This window comes from Vulpes vulpes, chromosome 3, assembly GCF_048418805.1.
Source record: "Vulpes vulpes isolate BD-2025 chromosome 3, VulVul3, whole genome shotgun sequence".
Classification (NCBI taxonomy): Eukaryota; Metazoa; Chordata; class Mammalia; order Carnivora; family Canidae; genus Vulpes; species Vulpes vulpes.
This window is the reverse complement of record NC_132782.1, coordinates 53,415,463-53,432,886: the sequence shown is the minus strand read 5'-3', so window position 1 is coordinate 53,432,886 and position 17,424 is coordinate 53,415,463. Positions and strand designations below refer to the sequence as shown.

The 17,424-nt window shown below is 42.1% G+C and overlaps 1 long non-coding RNA gene across 1 annotated transcript; it reads right to left on the bottom strand.

Moving 5' to 3' along the window:
• Nucleotides 1–5,367: 5,367 nt before the first annotated feature.
• Nucleotides 5,368–14,547, bottom strand: LOC140598218 (uncharacterized). The gene is made up of 2 exons (XR_012000423.1): nucleotides 6,328–14,547; nucleotides 5,368–5,642 (listed from the first exon to the last, which is right to left on the bottom strand). It is a non-coding gene; the product is annotated as an uncharacterized lncRNA (long non-coding RNA).
• Between the last annotated feature and the right edge of the window lie 2,877 nt (nucleotides 14,548–17,424).

The following is a 17,424-nucleotide window of genomic DNA, read 5'->3' as shown; positions in this document are numbered from 1 at the left end:
GGTTCAGAGGATTAAGACAACTCTTTGTTTAAACAGAAAAACAATAGTGTTCTGACCTATAGAAAAAAAAAAAACAACAACAACACAGAATTCTAGAGAAGACAAAACAGGTAGGAAGGTGAGTTGTGAAAGCAGATCATGGGACTCAGGTAGAGAATTCCACATTTGCCAACTCTGCTCCCTTGGGAAACACTAAAGCTCAGTTTCTCTGCCTTGGAAATGGAAATAATAGTATTCTTAACCTCTATAGGACTACATAAGGTAGCACACCTCAGTACATTATTACCTATTATTATTAAGGCTAGCAGAAGACAGGAAATTAAAGGTCACCTGATCCAATCTTCTCATTTGAAAGAAGAGGAAACTGGCTTGGCCAAAATCGTGCGACTTGTTAATAGTTGAGCTGAGACTACAGTCCAAGTCGTCTGATTTCGGTCCTGTGCCTTTAAATAATGAAGGGAATGATATATCACTTTGTGTTAAAAAGCACCTGACTTCCAAAGTATTTAGGGTGGGTTTTCCTTTCCTGATGACATTTTTAAAGATCGGACTATTCATATTTACTTCAAATGCATTTACCAGTGACCCTGCCTTAGGGGCTGGCATGAAGGAGATGACCTTCTAAAGGTTTGCCTCATGTTCTGAGTCAGTAGCCAAGGGCAAGGCTTCCTTGACTTCAGTAGTAATGGAAATGGGAATGGCTACACATCTGGCATCCAAGTGCCAAAAACACCAGGTCATCAATCCAGAAGTCCCATTTAACATGTGAACATACTGAATCTCGGTTCACTCAGAGCTGTACAACATGTTCAGCAACAAAACAAAGTCTAGAACTTGGATCTCAGACTTACTGCAGGTACTCTTTCCACAGAACTCAAAATGGGAAATAGGATTTAAGACTCATTGTCTGTATGTACTGATCATGTCACTTAAACCTATAAACAACTGACTTGCCTTGCTAAGTCAATTATTCATTTAAATGTGTTTCCTTCCTTTCTTTTACTACCAGCGACAAAGGATTGAGGCAATTTATTGGAAATACAATAATGAATAATGAAGTGTGCATAAAAATAAACTCTAGTATCTTAGACCAGGATATCCAGGTCAGTGCTGTCCAATGTAGTAGCCATCAGGCAGGAGTGTCTGTTTATATTTAAATTAATACAAATTAAATACAATAAAAATTTAGTTCCTCGGCTTCACTGGCCATATTTCAAGTGCTCAGTAACCACGTGCGTTTAGTGGCTGCTTATTAGACATTGCAGATACAGAATATTTCCATGATTGTAGAAAGTTCTATTGGACAAGACTATGTAGACAAGTAACCAGGTCCTATATTCCTACACATTTGCAATAATTAAGCTAAACATTTGGCTTTGAGCTTTGTGCTATTAAGCCAAAAGAAAGAGAGAGAGAGAGAGAGAGAGAGAGAAACCAAATTGAAGTCAATTGTGTCATTATCAGTTTCTCAAGGGAAGCAGATCTCTTCTAGCTCTTAGATCTAGAAGAATTTCTCATACAGAGCTTTATAGAAAAGATTACTGAGTGACAGATCACATAATGTCTTCAGAAACCCCAGGGGACAATGTAGTCACAAATTTCAATGTCAATTTTCGTACTGATTCACCACTAAAGTTGAGGATATAATTCACTAGAATTTAACCGAAGGAAAACACTCCTGGGGGGGGGGGGTGTAGGGCAGGGGTAGAGGTGGAATACTCATTTACTCTAGAGAAGAAAACTTAGCAGTGTTGGTCTGGTGAATTTTGTCTATAGGAATGACATTTGCTCTGAGGTCAGAAGGACAAAATGAAGTAGTCTTTGGAGATCTGAAAGAAGAACATCCAAACAGAAGGAAAAGCAAGTGCAAAGGTCCTCAGGTCGGAAAGTTTTGGCAGATCTGCAGGAGGGAAAAAAGCCAGTGAACATTGTGGATGAAGCCAAGAGTGAAGGGAGATGATGCTGGACAAGTAATCAAGGTCCAGGCCCTGTAGAGTGTTAGAGTGTTATAACTTGTGGTAAAAGAGTTTAGCAGAGAGGTGACATTATAACTTACAGTCTTAGAAACACTATTCTGGCTACTGTGTGAAAGAGGAGTATAGGAAGCAAAAATCTGGACATGAGCAATGTGATGATAGCTTGGAATAACATGGCTAGCAGTCAAGATGATGAAAAATAATCTAAATTGATATATATTTTAGATGTAAAGTCAATAGGACTTGCTGACGGATTAAACATGGGGTTTAAGGGAAATAAAAATAAATTAGAATGACGCAGGTATTTTTTTCTGAACAAATATGTGGATGGTTCAGGACAACTTACTCCAATAAGGGAAGACTTGGAGAGGAGGAATTGGATGTGGGGGAGGGGCACATCAATCGTTTGTTTTGGGTGGTAGTTTGTGTGAAATGCTTATTAGATATACAATTACAGTTATCAAGTCCGGAGCTCAAGGGAGAAGTCTCATGGAGATAGAGGTTTGGAGTTATCTGCATATAGATGGTGTATTAAAGCCATGAGACCCAATGAGTTCATCTAGGAAGAGGGGAAGAGTATAGACAGAACAGAAACAAGAATCAAAATTTGATGTAGAAGAAGAAGAGCCAGACAAGGAGACAGGAAGGTAAGGTCAAACCAGGTGAGACTGGAGTCACAGAAGCCCAGAGAAGGAAATGTTCAAAAAAGTACCAGGGATCAACCATGTTCAATTCTACTGAACAGTCCAAGGAATTGAGTTCACGTGAGCTTTGGAAACAGGTAGATCATTAGTGATCTTGATAAGAGCTGCTTAATGTAGTGACAGGATCTGAAAAAAAAATGGGAACAGTGTTGAGAGGATGGAGCTGAGGAAGAGGAGACAGGGAAAGTAGATCTTACTTTTGAAGATCTTTGTAAAAGCACCAAAGAAAGGACTGAAAGCTGGAGGATCAAGACAAGTAGGATCAAGAGAGAGTTGGGGTTTTTTTTGATGGTTATTATATAGGCATTTTTAATGTCACAGGACAAAGGAAAATGATGTTGCTGGAGAGAAGTAAATTAAAGGAAGTAGAATCCAGAACACCAATGGAAGAGTCACCTTTATTTAGAAACAGCGCCACTACCTGTGGGAGGTAGTGTGGGGGGGTACAGATGCAGGTAGGTAAAGATGTTTGGTGATGGAAAGATGGAATAACTGTCCTGGAATAACAAGGGAAGTCATCCTCCTGGAGGATGGAAAGAATAAATCATATTGGAGATTTAGGGAGGAGATAAAGGTGTGAAAGTGTTGATTCAGAGACTGAAAGAGCAAATTTGCCAGAAGTGTTACAGGGCCCATTGGAGGGCTGCTGTCATAAATTTACAGTAAGTGGCTTCCAGCATGGTATACCTTCTTAGCAACAATTTTGCTGCTTAGATACAAGCAAAGGAGGGGAGGATGGTTACATTTCACCAGTACTAGGGCTTTGTCCAGTGAAGGGAAAAGCAGCAAGGGGATCTAGCATATTGGCAAGAGAATAGTTATGGTAGAGCAACAGGAGTTAGAGTTGGAATAGGGGCCAAAGCTGGTCAGTAACACCACCTCACTGGGCTCCACCTAACTCCAAGTCATCTCCATTCTGAATGATCAGAATGACAAGAGTTACCCTTCCTCCAAAAAGGGAGCTTGTCACTAATTTGCTTTTGCCACACCTAGAATCCCCCTTTCAGGTGATGCTGAGTGTTGGGCGCCAAATTGGCTGGCAGAGTCACTCCCAAGCACAGAGGAAGCCATGTTCCCTGCTAACCTACATTGTGCAGCCAAGTCTCACCACATTGCTTAGACCTAGGGGACAGTGTGGCTGGAGGGAAACCAGCCCAGACCTGCAGAGAGAAGACCTGTGTGTTGGTCTGTGTCTGTTCCCCTTACCAGGGGAAAAGATTTCCCCACACCCCAGTCCTCGGATCCCATTCATCATAACACTGGCCGTGCCTAAATCACAACCTGTTTCACAGATCTGATGGGATGGTGAGTTTAAGACCATCTTGAATGCAAGGAATTCTGGAGAGAAATCACATCGTTATTAAGATTCTGTAAATTGGTCTGTAAAGGTAGGTCATCGTGGCTTGTAAGCAATTTGCCTTAGAACTGGAAACTGACGAAATGCTTACACTGAAAGGCAAGTGCATTTCAAAACAGAAGCAATGGGAAGCAACTCTCCTTTTTTGTGCAATATCCTAAGAACTCGTGGCTCTCACAGTTCAGGATGTTGCTGCAGCCCACAGCCCAGTGTGTTTGGAACCGCACAGGACTAATTCCTGAGTCAGTCTGTGATCCCGAGTTAGTGACTTAACCTTTCGAAACTCGATCACCTTCTCTGTGAAGTGGGGAGAATTGTACTGCCGCCCTACTCAGCTTACAGGGACATCAGGAAGATTTGAGTGTGTTTTTTTTCTTTTAAGAAAACAAATAACTGGAAAGTACTCTGGGTTACTTTGAGCTGAGGTTGGTATAAATGTGAAGTGTCACTATTATTAAGTGTGAGGCAATCCTTCCCACCCCCAGCATGTCCCAGGGCTACAACGTGAGCTGTGTGACAGGCTATTTTTAAATCCTCATCTCTGGAAGCATATGGTCCCGCACAGTGCCAAAAAGAGAAAACTGACCTGCTTCTTGTTTGTTTGCTTGTGTGTTTTGACATGATGGAGCATTTTCTATGTTCTGGTAAAGGATTGTCTTTTCTACTCTAAACTTTTAAAGTGAGTGCTAAAGTTTTTCTGTAACACTGCTGAAACGGATCATGGCCACTTAACTTGCTTAGACAACAAGGAAGACCATCCTAAGATAAGGGTGTATTTATACAGATCTCCTTCCCCCCATATCAGTTTACAAGTTTCAGGGTTTTCCTGATTTATTATTATTATTATTATTATTATTATTATTATTATTATTATTTTGCATCTTATTAATATCAACTACTACTAAGCCCTTTTTTCCCTTAAGTATACACTCTTTCTTCATTTTTGCCACCTCCTCTAACTGACCTGACTCTGTCCACTCTATTTGCAATTTGGCAAGGCTCTTCTGAATCTGGTCAAACTTCTCATTCATTGGATTTGATTCCCGACACCAAATTCTTGGAAGATATCCAGTTCATCAGTTCAAAAAGGAAGGAGATGAAAACACCTATTTTACTAGTTCACGGGACCTGACTTTTGTACAAGGTCCCCTCCCTCACCCCCCCAAAAAAATCCCCCAATTTACTTTCCTGAAGTAAAGAAAGGAGGATCTCACAACTGAGTCCTATTTGTTTATTTTATGTATTTATTTATTTACCTACTTACTTATTTATCCTGTAAGATCCAGAATCTATTGTCTTTGAGTCGAGTGATAAATAAAAACAGAAATGATGAGATTTTACAGCATTTTATTAATCCAATGTAAAAGGTAATTTATAAATGAGGTTGATGAGATGTATTTGGGAACACATCTTCGATCAGGCCTATCTCTTCAATTAAATGGCTGAATCCAGAAGACGTGAAAGAACTTTTAAATGTTCTGTATCTCCCTGGGGGCCAATAAGACAACCAGTCAGGGAAATTCATAAAAGTTCAAAATAAGAATATTGTGAAGTTGTAGGCATATCCAGTCCTGGGCAGGTCTTCTTCAAGCAGAAATAAACTCCCTGGATAGAAAGGTTTGAGAAGAAGAATGAGCATTTGCTGGAGATACTGGAGCAGAAATTCTGACATTGACCACCACGTGACCAGCTAAACTTTACGGTCCTCTCCAACTCTGAAAACCTGTCATTCTATGGATTAACTAGCAACTTCAAATCCTTTTCAATGGGTAGACAAGTAGACACTGTGAGATCAATCTGGGTTTTCAAAAATCTTACAATATACATATAAAAACACTCCCATCTTTTGCCACTCCTTGCCTGGATCTCAATGTTTAGATGCAAAGAGAAGATAAAGGGTTAATAACATTACTTCTCTCCCTACAAACAGGGTTATCTTTCACTTACATACATTTTTTTCCTCTTATTATTTCCATTGGTCTGGTGCAGAAGCACATCATCCTCCTGTTGTAGTCCCCTTCCCTCCTCTATCTCTTTACACATCCCTCCTTCACATGTGAGGCCTCCCCAGTCATCATAACCTATGGTTGACCTGCAAATTGTTCTGACTTTCCCTTTTCCACAACTCTCCTCAAATACTTAAATCCATAACTCCAGCTTGACTGGGAGGTCTAACTCTAAGTAAATTGATTTACCAAGAAAACCCTCCATTAGTTGACTCAGAGGTGCCACACCCATAAAGATCTTCTCCATCTTCTCTATCTACTTCATCACCCAACTCAAGCCTTACCTCCTCCAAGAGGCATTCCCAGCTTCTGCAGCCTGTTAATGATCTCCACCTTCCGTACTCTTCTAGCGGTCTCAGAGTCATTAACTACCATTGAAGTAGTAAACACAACCTTGCATCTCTTTGTTTGGATGTGTCTTGGTTTCCCAACCCAGGCTTGTAAGTTTCTGGAGGGTAGGGACCACCTCTTACGTTTCTTCTGTAACCCACCTGGTGCCTAGTACACTGCTGGACGCAGAGTGGTAGCGACAACCTTTCACCCTCCTGGCCGGCTTTAGAATTGAAACAGCATTTCCACATGTCATTGATTGGATACTCACAGCAACAAAATGAGGTCCACCAGGCAGATAATGGATAGTTTCATATGGGTGAGTAAACTGAGGTACAGAGAGCTTGTTATACCAGCAGAAGATTTCTAGTTCTGTGCTCCCTTAATCATAACTATTAGGTGAGGAAATAAATGAACAGCTCTTGCAGTTCAGAAGTTGTGGGTAGCCAAAGGGAAGTGACCATGTATTGGGCAAATGTCTCACTCTGTTGATGTAGGCTGACCTCCAAAATAGGCCAGAGAATCCACTTTACATGGATGAATTCAGTTGGAGAGACAAATGGCCCATGTCTCTTTGACTTTGGTTGTGTTCTGCTAATGAGAAGAGATCGCAGTGAGAACCACAAGTGTTTTGGTATGTGTTTGCATGGGAGCCTAAATGGAAACCAGCAACCTCAGACATTGCTCTGGGAAACCTCTGGGCCTGCCCACCTTGAGGCTCCTAGGGCCTTGTGACCAAGGTAGACAGTAGAGACCTGTCCAGAAGAGGCCTCAGGCACCAAATGATCCTTAGTGCCCTTCACTCCTCTAAAGACTAAATTCACCCAATCACATTTTAATAAATTTTAGAAGTCTTTGGAAATGTGTTCCCCTTCTTCTAGAAATTGCCTTTAAATTTTCTAGTAAAAAGTCTTCCAGCTTCCTTCAGCCAGGTTCCTTTTCCCCTTCTTTTCTTTGACAATAAAAGCAACTTTGGCTCCAATGCTCAGATCTAGCAGGTGTTGGATGACACATGTTCTATGATAAATGTTTATTATATAAGTTCATTCAAGCTAGCTACCATTGCTCTTAAGGCACCACTGCTGCCTTTATAGTCATAAAACTCTCCTTGAAAACCAGTAACCCAAGATATTCAATAAGGATCTATTTTTTTTCTTTCTTCTTTTAGATTCTCTGTGTTCTCTCCACATGTGGTGCAATGGAGATAGGAGACAGGAGAAGTCAGAAGATAGGTGATTGAACCCTGATTCTGCTACATGCTAGCTCTGTGACCCTGGTGAAGTCACCTCTAGGCTCTAAGCCTTAGATTTCTGTTCCGTACAATGAAGAGGTGAGAGCAGGGACTGCCAAGGTCTCTGTAAGTTCTGACATGTACTGACGAGAACAAAGTGATGGGAAAAAAAGCTATTTCAATCAAGTCGAAACACATACTTGCCTTTCCTCATCCAGGATATGCTTTACATAACTGAATTTGCTTCCTTTTTTACTGGCTCATTCTCTATTCAGGAGCAAGGGAACAACTCTGCCCACACAGCTTGGAGAGGATGAACATGTGGGAATATATGTGGGGAGGGGGCTATGCTGCTGAATCCGGGAGATGCAGACATCACTAATACTTCTTCTTCATCACACTTCTTACTTCTGGGATTATACTATACTAGAATTACAGGACCTTCAGTATATTTAAAGTATAACAACTTGAAGGAGAAACTATTAAGAAATTTCCGATCCCACCATTGCTCCTGAAAAGGCATTCAGAAAACTAATTCTGCAAATTAGATTATTTTCTGGGAGGGAGGGGAGGTGAAGACAAGTTTTTCACATCAAGAAGAAAAAAAATGTCCCCTTGATATTCATTACCCCAAGACTTTCAACTAGCCCATGTAGAAGTATACTGTAGGCCTTTCCACGCATTATAGTTTGTACCAAAAAAGTTCACACGCATTATATCACTTGACTTTTGAAACAGCCCTCTGAAAGAAAGCATTTTTCTCTGTCGCCATTTTATAGGTGAAGAAACTGAGGCCCCAACAGGTCTAGCAGCTTGTTGGTGTATTCAAACCCTAGGTGGCAAAGTTGAGAGTTAACCCAGAACCCCTGCCTTCTGATCTGGAATTCTCTCTGCTAAGGCATTCTTCCACACTGTTGCACACAGAGCTCTTTCTGGCCTCAAGCACAGAGGTGAGTAATTATCTACAGGCCTGGAGCAGGGGTTTGGCTTTGTTCTCCAAAGGGCTGATACAGAATCACGGGTATCAGAGCGAAGTTCCCCCTATGTATCACCCAAGCCTTTTTCTTCAGCTGAGTACCTCTCTGGTACTCTAGTACTCTAATACTCTAAGACAAGTTGGTGGCAAAATCAGCCCTGAAATCCTTTCATTCCCTTCTTAGATTCTTTGGTATTAAAGAACAAAGTGATTCAGCAGACTAATCACCAAACAGAAGATCAAGAATTATGTTTTCAAGTCACTTGAGAGTCCTCCTGGTCAGGGTTGGAACAGTTAACTTTGACCTCAGTTTCTTCAATGACTTCCATTAACCAACTTCCCCGATATAATATAGAGGGGCTGAGGCAGAAAGAAATGTGACTGCCCATGAGTCATTAATTCTTGACCTTCAGCGTGTTTTGAAAATGTGTTGTGAAATGCTTACCAATCAATAATTCCATCACCGGGCAGTAGAGAAGCTGCGAGTTGTGCAAGAGGGGAAGCAGGGCATTAATGCCAGTCACTTAGGAGGTTCCAAATTCCTGCTGAGGGCAGGACTTACAGCAGGACCCAAAGACACAAAGTCCCTATAACAATTTTTAAAGGAATCAAAGACAGAACCAAGGACAAAAGGGGAGTGAAAGTGGACTCCTTTCCTTGCACAGGATCAGTAAAGTAGGGCTAGCAATTGTTTGAGGACACTCCCAAGCTGGTATGTCTGTCCTTTTCTGTTAAGGTACAGCAACAAATGTTGTACCCCAGGCTACTGGAGGCGTCCCTTCTCTTTGCCCCAGACCAGTAGCCTGAGTTGCAAGTATTACAAGTATCACGAGTAAAGGAAGGGCCTAGTACAAGGGGAAAGATAACAAAACAAGGAGGCAAAAGACCTAGTCCAAGCCCGTGGCTACCACTTGCTAGGCCCGTGATTCTGGGACCAGTCACATCATTTATCAGATCTTCAGGCTCTTCCTCTCTAACAAGATGAGAAGGCATCTGTCCCCTAGACCATGCAGAGCACAGAAATGATTAGGGATGTGAAAACATTTTGCAAACTATACAAATCTGAGAACCTATTAGTAGAAACCCATCCATCTGATTTTGCAAGCTTGGACAGAAAGGGCCTCCTATTTAAGGAATGGCATGATCCCATGAATGGGGTATGACTTGTGGTTAGAAGAAAAATCAGCATTTGAAGATGGTCCCACACAGATGACAGAGGAGAACTTCCGAACTTCTAGTTTGAGTCAAGTTACTATTAGTTGTAAGCAGTGATGTGCTGGTAAATGTTTAATGTCTGGTTCTCTGGGATGGAAAAGCCCTGAATTGTAACATTTGCTGACTTCCATGGTCTAGATTCTTGCGCCATGGCTGATTTCAAGCTAGCAATGTGACATCACTAAACCATGAAGTAAAGAAAAGATGCCTACCACTGGCTTTCCCTAATGGGTGCAAGCCAGCTACAGCACACCACAGAAACTTTGCTGACAGCTTAGATCAGTATGATGAACTTGGGAAGCCTTGTTGACACACAGGACTAAAGTTTTAAGAGAGCCACAGTGTCTGCTTCTCCAATAATTCCAAAAATGAGAATTCTTATTTTTATTTAAACTCATACTTGGCATTTTTATAGCAAATCATGAATTGTAAATTTCTTTACAGACATTGGTGAGCCCTCAAATATGGTTCTATCATTCTTAGTAATGTTCCTCAACTTTCCTATCCGATAACATAAGAGATCAGCGAGCGAGCAAGGCGGAATGGAATGTAGCATAAAACAGAGTGAGAAAACCCGACATCAAATGGTAGCAATTCCATCTGCGTGAACTTGGACAAATCACCTTGCTGCCTCCTCTGAGTCTGTTTCTTCCTCTGTAATATGAGAATAGCCCTGTTTCACAGGACTATTGTGAGATCACAGGAAATAATGCAAATCCAAGAGTTTTGAGAACATCAAAATCCTATGTGGCTGTGAATGATTTTTATTTATTTTGAATAGTGATTTGCTAGACATTATTTTTTTTTTAGATTTTATTTATTAATTCATGAGAGACACACAGAGAGAGAGAGGAAGAGATGTAGGCAGAGAGAGAAGCAGGCTCACCGCAGGGAGACCGATGCAGGACTCGATCCTGGACCCCCAGGATCACGCCCTGGGCTGAAGGTGGCGCTAAACCGCTGAGCCAACTGGGCTGCCCTAGACATTATTATTATTATTAATTATCAGCTATGCTGTGCTGGCCAAGTCTTGCACAGGAGCTAGCATCTTCCATCTGAACAGCCTCTTATGTCTTTGCCAAGGACAGCCACACTCAGGTGAGGCCTTTGTGGTACAAAAATACTGCCCAGACCTGCTGGGGTTGCTCAGCTCTATTGCACCAGGCCCAGGAGCATTGGAAACTAACTGCTTGTACCCACCAACCTCTCCACCAAATGGCCCATGGAGGTTAAAAAGCAAGATCGAGCCCAAGTTCTGCCAATGTTGAGCAATAACAGTACCACCAAGGAGCTAGGCAAAGGGGCTTGCTGGAAAGATTTTCCCAGGCAACTTTGAGAACATCTTCAAGGCAGGGGTGTTTTGAGGGGAGAGCAGGAGGAAACTGGGGAATCTGCATTTTAAACAGTGCCCCCATTAATTCAGGTGCACTTGACAAAACTGTCTATGATGTGAAACATGATGGAGAGAAGCAAAGAACAGGTTCTCCACTGATGGCGTGCCAGGTGCTTGATAGAAAGCAACTTCTCTTAAGGGAAACCCTGGGTGTACAAGGAGACACCCTTATAATCCATTTCTTGGTTGGGCTTCTTCCTTCCCTTAATATTACTGTCCCTACCCACGCACACACATACACACACACACACAGGATGATCAAGGTATGCAGGTCACCAGGTCAGGCACACAGTAGGTCATCCACTGAGGGCTTTGCAACAGCAAAATCATTCATTGTCTGCCTCCAGAGCCTACAATAGATTACCACAGAGAGATAGATGATCTCAGAGAAATTTATCTGAAACGCAGTCCATAGACCTACTCCCCCAGATATCGTAAAGGGAGTTCTGTTGATCCCAGAGTCAACAAACACATCCTAGACTCTGCCTCAGGGTTCTATTTCTCCCTCCACCCATTTGGTCAACAAATACTCATCAGACTCCAACTGTGCCAGGCCCATGTACAGAGCTGGAAACCTAAGATGAGTGGGATTCCATTTCTGTCTTTAAGGATTTGGTATTGTTGGAGGACTCAGGAACTAAGCAGTTACAGCAGCACGTGGTAAGTATAAGTAAGATATCCCAGATGCTGAGGGCTTCAGCGGGGACAGAATCTAACCATGGGGATTATTAAAAAGGGATGAGAAAAGCTTCCCAGAATGGAGGACACCAGATTTTCAAAGAAGGGGAGGATTTCTAGGAAGAAGGAATAGCCTGTGCAAAGCATAGAGATGTGAGCTGGGGGAGAGGAGAGGTGCCCTGAGGGAACAAATGGCCTATGTTAGAGACTGTGTATGAGGTGTGGCAGCAGCGAGGGCTGGAAAGTAAGCATGTGGAAAGCCTCATCTGCCATGCCAGGCGTTTAGACTTCCCCTTGAAGACAAGGTGCAGCCTTGGCAAGGTTTTGAGAAAGATTAGGTTTGCATTTTTTATATATCAGTCTCTAGACAGGCATTGTGGAGAACAGGATGGAATAATAAGAAGGCAAGATAAGAAGCCATTGCAACAGCCCAGATGAAAGATGGGGTGCCTTGGCCCAAAGTAGTGATGTTGGAAGTGGAGAAAAGAGGAGGGATTTAAACAAAATCAAGGACACAGAGTCCACAGGAGTGACGGGGCATGGGCTGGAGGTTGGGGGGAGGAATCATCTAAACAAGGGGACATTTGCCTGGCAAAGGCAGCTTGTACATGTGATGCTTTACCAGAGATCATGAACACAGGGGGGTGAACTAATTTCGGAAAGAAATTAACAAGTTCGGTTTGGAAGATGTTCAGGTGACTCTGGAATATCTAGGTGAAGAAATTTCATCAGTATTTGTAATGAGCCTGGGGTTCAAAAAGGGAAATGAGATGGAACTATAAGAACTTTCCTGCATTAGCTGTAAAACTCTTGCTGTAGACATATTTATGACCCTGAAGGTTGCCCAATATTAAATTCCTTTTCAAAATTGGTACCAGAAGAAAAAATTCCATCAGGATACCCCTTTGAATCAGAAAAGGAAAATTATGTAAGTCATCATGTTTACTTTCTTGTCCTGCCTGCCAGGAAGCTCAGGGTTATATTTAATGATCAATTGCAATAACTATACTAACTCTTATAACATATTTGCCTTCTCGCCATCTTTATGGCTTTAATTTTTAATTACAATATAACATTCTCAGTCTATTTTCCATGTTATAAGTCGTCTCTACTTCTCTTGGGAAATAAAAAGTATATTTTCACCAAGGTTGGGCCCTTTCCACTTCAATTGTGTTTTAAGCTCCTGGAAAGGAGTTTTTCTTTACAATGAGAGTAACTATTTTTCCCCAGGTACAAGAAAGAAACCAAAAAAAAAAAATGTCCTCTTCAGAAAGGGAATTGGTCCTCAGGGACCAGTTAGGGCCAAGGGGCCCAGAAACTTACAAATCATTACAAAAAGCTAGAGCCATTGATTCAAAAAGAGCACCCAAAAGGTATGAGGAGTAAACCAGAGCAGACGAGTTCCAGCCCAGCCCTTTCTCACCGTTCAGCTAAGTGGCACTCTTCACTCCCAGCATGAGGCAGGGCCACAACACAAATAGCATCATAGAGGGTTTGGACAAATTCCTTTCAGGTTATTAAGGGCTACCTCTAGCCTTTGAGGAAAAAGAATATGTCATAATAATAGCAACGGTTATATTTTTTAAATGCTCTTACATCATTATCTAACTTAATCCTCTCTGGTGTTCTGACAGGCAGGTAGGGCAGGAACTGTGGTTATTCACACTGTTACAGCTTTGTGTCCTCTTGCATAATGTTTCTTGGAGCCACTTTTAGGAAAATAACACTGGGCTGGGCTTACTTCCCTCTGCTGAGACCATTCATAGTGAAGGCAGGATAATAACAGGAGTAAACATGATGATTCCTGATTTTCCCCCCAGCACTTTCAGCTTCCAGAGCACTGCCACCTCCGTCATAATAGTTGACCCTTAAACCACCCTGAAGTAAGCTGGGAGGGGCTTACTGTCTCTGCTTTGTAGATACAGAAGCTGAGCCTCAGAGAGGTACGCTAGTAAGTCATACTCTCTCTGAGCTGGATTTGTAGCCCTCAGGGGAGGGCACTAAGATCTTGAGCTGCTGACATGATCCCTCCCCACCCCACCAGTCCTCTGAAGCTTTCAGGCTTCAACAACTCATTTACTGGCATAGTGAGATGCTGATGATAGAAACCACCAAATGGACAGTTCTAGCTCATTTGAATTCCCTCTTCATTCATGAGTGCAGCCACTTAGTCCCACAAAATTAGTAGTGGGTTAGGACCCCTTCTTTCCTTCAGATAAAATCACCTGCTTCTGGTTTCACCAGATAACAGGCCTCAGAGTGGTCAGGCAATACAGGAGCCATCTAAACAATTTTCAAGGAGTCAATAACCATCAAAACCCTGGGAAATAAATAAGTCTCACTGGGCCAGGCTCAGAAGATCTTCTTAGCCAGATGGCCTTAAGGCAAGTCACTTCACCTCTTTGAGCCTTAGTTTCATCTGCAAAATGGGTCAATAATAACCTCAGTTCTTCCTCAGCTCATAGGTTAGTTGTGAAGATCATAACTGTGCATTAATAGCATCTTATAAAATAGGAATATGACAGCTGCTGAATCCTCTCCACGCAGGAAGCTCTAAACCTGCAACTCAAGGGGCAGAGAGGTAGCATAGGAAGTGGGTAGTATCAGGTGCTGTTAAGCGTAGCATGAGCAACATGACTACATTAGTGAGAAGAGAGACTCTGGGGCAACACATGCAGTGACACAGTGACCCTTTCCACACACATCCAAGCTGACAATCGTCATTAGAAAATGCAATAAAAAATTCCTTTTAAAGAATCAGTTAGTGCAGGGGTGCCTGGGTGGCTCAGTCAGTCAAGCATCTGCCTTCAGCTCAGATCATGATCCCAGGGTCCTGGAATCGAATCCTGTGTCCAGTTCCCTGCTCAGCAGGGAGCCTACTTCTCTCTCTCCCTCTACTGCTCTTCCTGCTTGTACTCTCTCTCTCAAATAAATAAATAAAATCTTTAAAAAAAATTTTTTTAAAGAATTAATTAGTTCAACCATTTTATTTGACGGAGGAGATAGAAGCTGTACACTTTCTACAACCAACTAATCCCAGAAACTTCTTGAAACTTTAGTTAGAGAATTTGCAAGATGCTAAATAATACACATTTTAAAAATGTGACAGACTAGAGGTGGGAAGGAAACACTAGGCCCTCTAATATACGAAAATGAAAACATCATCCTGGTGTTTGAAAGTTGTAAGGAACTATCAGTTTTCTACAAGGAGACCAGAGTTAAAAAATCACAGACAAGAGAGCCAGAAAACCTCTTAGAGGCAATTTTTCTCATTTATCTTCCTCCACCCATTTCACAGAGAAGGAAAGTAAAACTCAGAGAGACATGACCTGCTTCCAGTCACACTCAAGGTTAGAATCAGATAGGAAGCATGAAATGTGTCCCTTGCTGCATTGAATCCAGCACACATTTATGAAAACCTACTAAATTCTTGCTTGGGAAACAAGGATGAATAAGCCAGAGAATCTACTTCCAAGAAATTGAGTCCATTAGGGGATATAAAAATTGAGCAGCTACGTGTGATATTAACAATGATCAGAATGCTATGGTGACACAGAATTCAGAGCACTCGGTTCTGCCTGGGGTTATCAGAGGAGGCCCCCACCCAGGAGTTGGCATTTGAGTGTATTGAGTGGAAGAGTATTCCAGGCAAAGGGAACAGAGTGAGCTAAGGCAAGGGGCTTCAGGAAGAACACAGCATACGCTGAGAGCCACACACAAATAGTTTGAAACAGCTGGAGGGTTTATAGAAAGTGCTTCAGGGCAATCCTGGGGGATGTCAACAGCTCTCAGCTGCCCTGCACCTCATTTGGCACGCTCCTGAGTTTGTGGCCTGTGTCCACCTAATGGGCCAGTACAACACCTGGCCAAGTGCCGATGCCATTGTGGGGCTTAATGAATTCCCTTTGAAGATGAGAGGACTGTGAGGGAGAGAAGAATTTGCCACTCAAGTGAGTCAACTGAAACGGAAGGTGTGTCTAGCCACTCAGGCCCAGCTCTCTGGCTAGTCGACCGGACAGCCAGGGTCACCTCCCCTGGGGCCGTGGGATTCTACTAGGGAACATCAAGTTGTTGTTCTTTTTTTTTTTCACCAAGTAGTTCCTAAGCCACAACACTTCTGGCTCACCCTTGCATTTGTAGTTTTACCAACATAATTGATCCCAGAGCTCAGTTTCTGCCATACCCATTGGTTTCCTAGGGAGTGATGGTATATTTAGGCCCCCTTAGAGCATCAGCACAGCCTGGCCCCCTGGGGATAGCATGGAGGGACATGTAAGATGCAGACATAAATAGTCCTGAGCTATGTAGTCATCCTTTTGGGTGCTCTGAGCTTCCTGTCCTAAGCTAAGTTTTTTCTCTTGGGGTTAACTGAGGCATTGAGAGATAAACAAAGCTTTAAAGGGACTCTCCCCATTGGAAAGCCAAAAGCATTTCTAAGACACTGCTTTCCCCTACCTTCTGATGAATGTGTCCAGCCTTCCCATGAGTACGCCCTTGTGAAGACTCTCTGAGGCATGTAGGGGGGGAGAAAAGGCCACTTGAGCATGAAACTTCTCTAAGGTGCCCCTCTTCATATGTTGTGTCTACAAAATGTCAAAAGAGCCAGGCAAATCATGCCAGGGTTCATCCTGGCAGTGGGCAACCAGTCACCCCTGATATTTAGTCTTGAGCCATTCAAACAACTCGTAGTGACTAAGGTTTTTTTCCACTTACACCAGATTCTTCTGCTCCCACCGCACAATTATATTAGCAAATGAGATCCTTGAGTAAGCAAAATAGGCCTTTCACAGACACATTCCTTAGCCTACTACAGGTAGCTTAGAGTCAAGGAACATTCATTCACATAAGCTTCTCAAAATACACCCCCAAGCCGTTTTCACCATGTAGTTGCTGTGATCTCAAAACTCAACTGTGTGCAAAAGCAGGCAGCCAGTAGCTTTGCAAGAGAATGAGAACTGGGCAATGAACAAAATTAACATTTACAACTTGTGTAACTGACAAAGGATTAATACCCAGAATATGGAGAGAGAGGGGGATCCATTAGAAGATGAAAAAAACAACAGAAGTAGGTTGGCAGACTATATGAACATGCACGTTGCAGAAAACAAAATGATCCTTAGCGTATGGAAAGATGTTCAACTTCACTAACAATCAACAAAACACAAATTTAAAAGTTAAGATATTGCCACTTCACTCCTATCAGCTAGGCCAAAATTTTTAAGATCTGACAATATGAAGTGTTTATGTGAAGATATAAAACAATAGCAAAGCACAATCACACTGATGGTAGAACTGGAGAGAAATCTGGCAATTACTTACTAAGTTTGAAGCTACATATACCTTATCTCACAGCTATTCCACTTTCAGGCATACTACTGAGAGAAATTGTTACACAAAGAGCTTTACACAAGGATGTTCACTGCATCACTGTTTATAGGAGAGAAAAAGAAATTTAGAACTTTGTTAATAGAGAAATGCTTAATAAATTATAACACATACATAAAAAAGGAACATGACATTGAAGTTAAAGTGAATGAAAATGTACCAATACAATTACA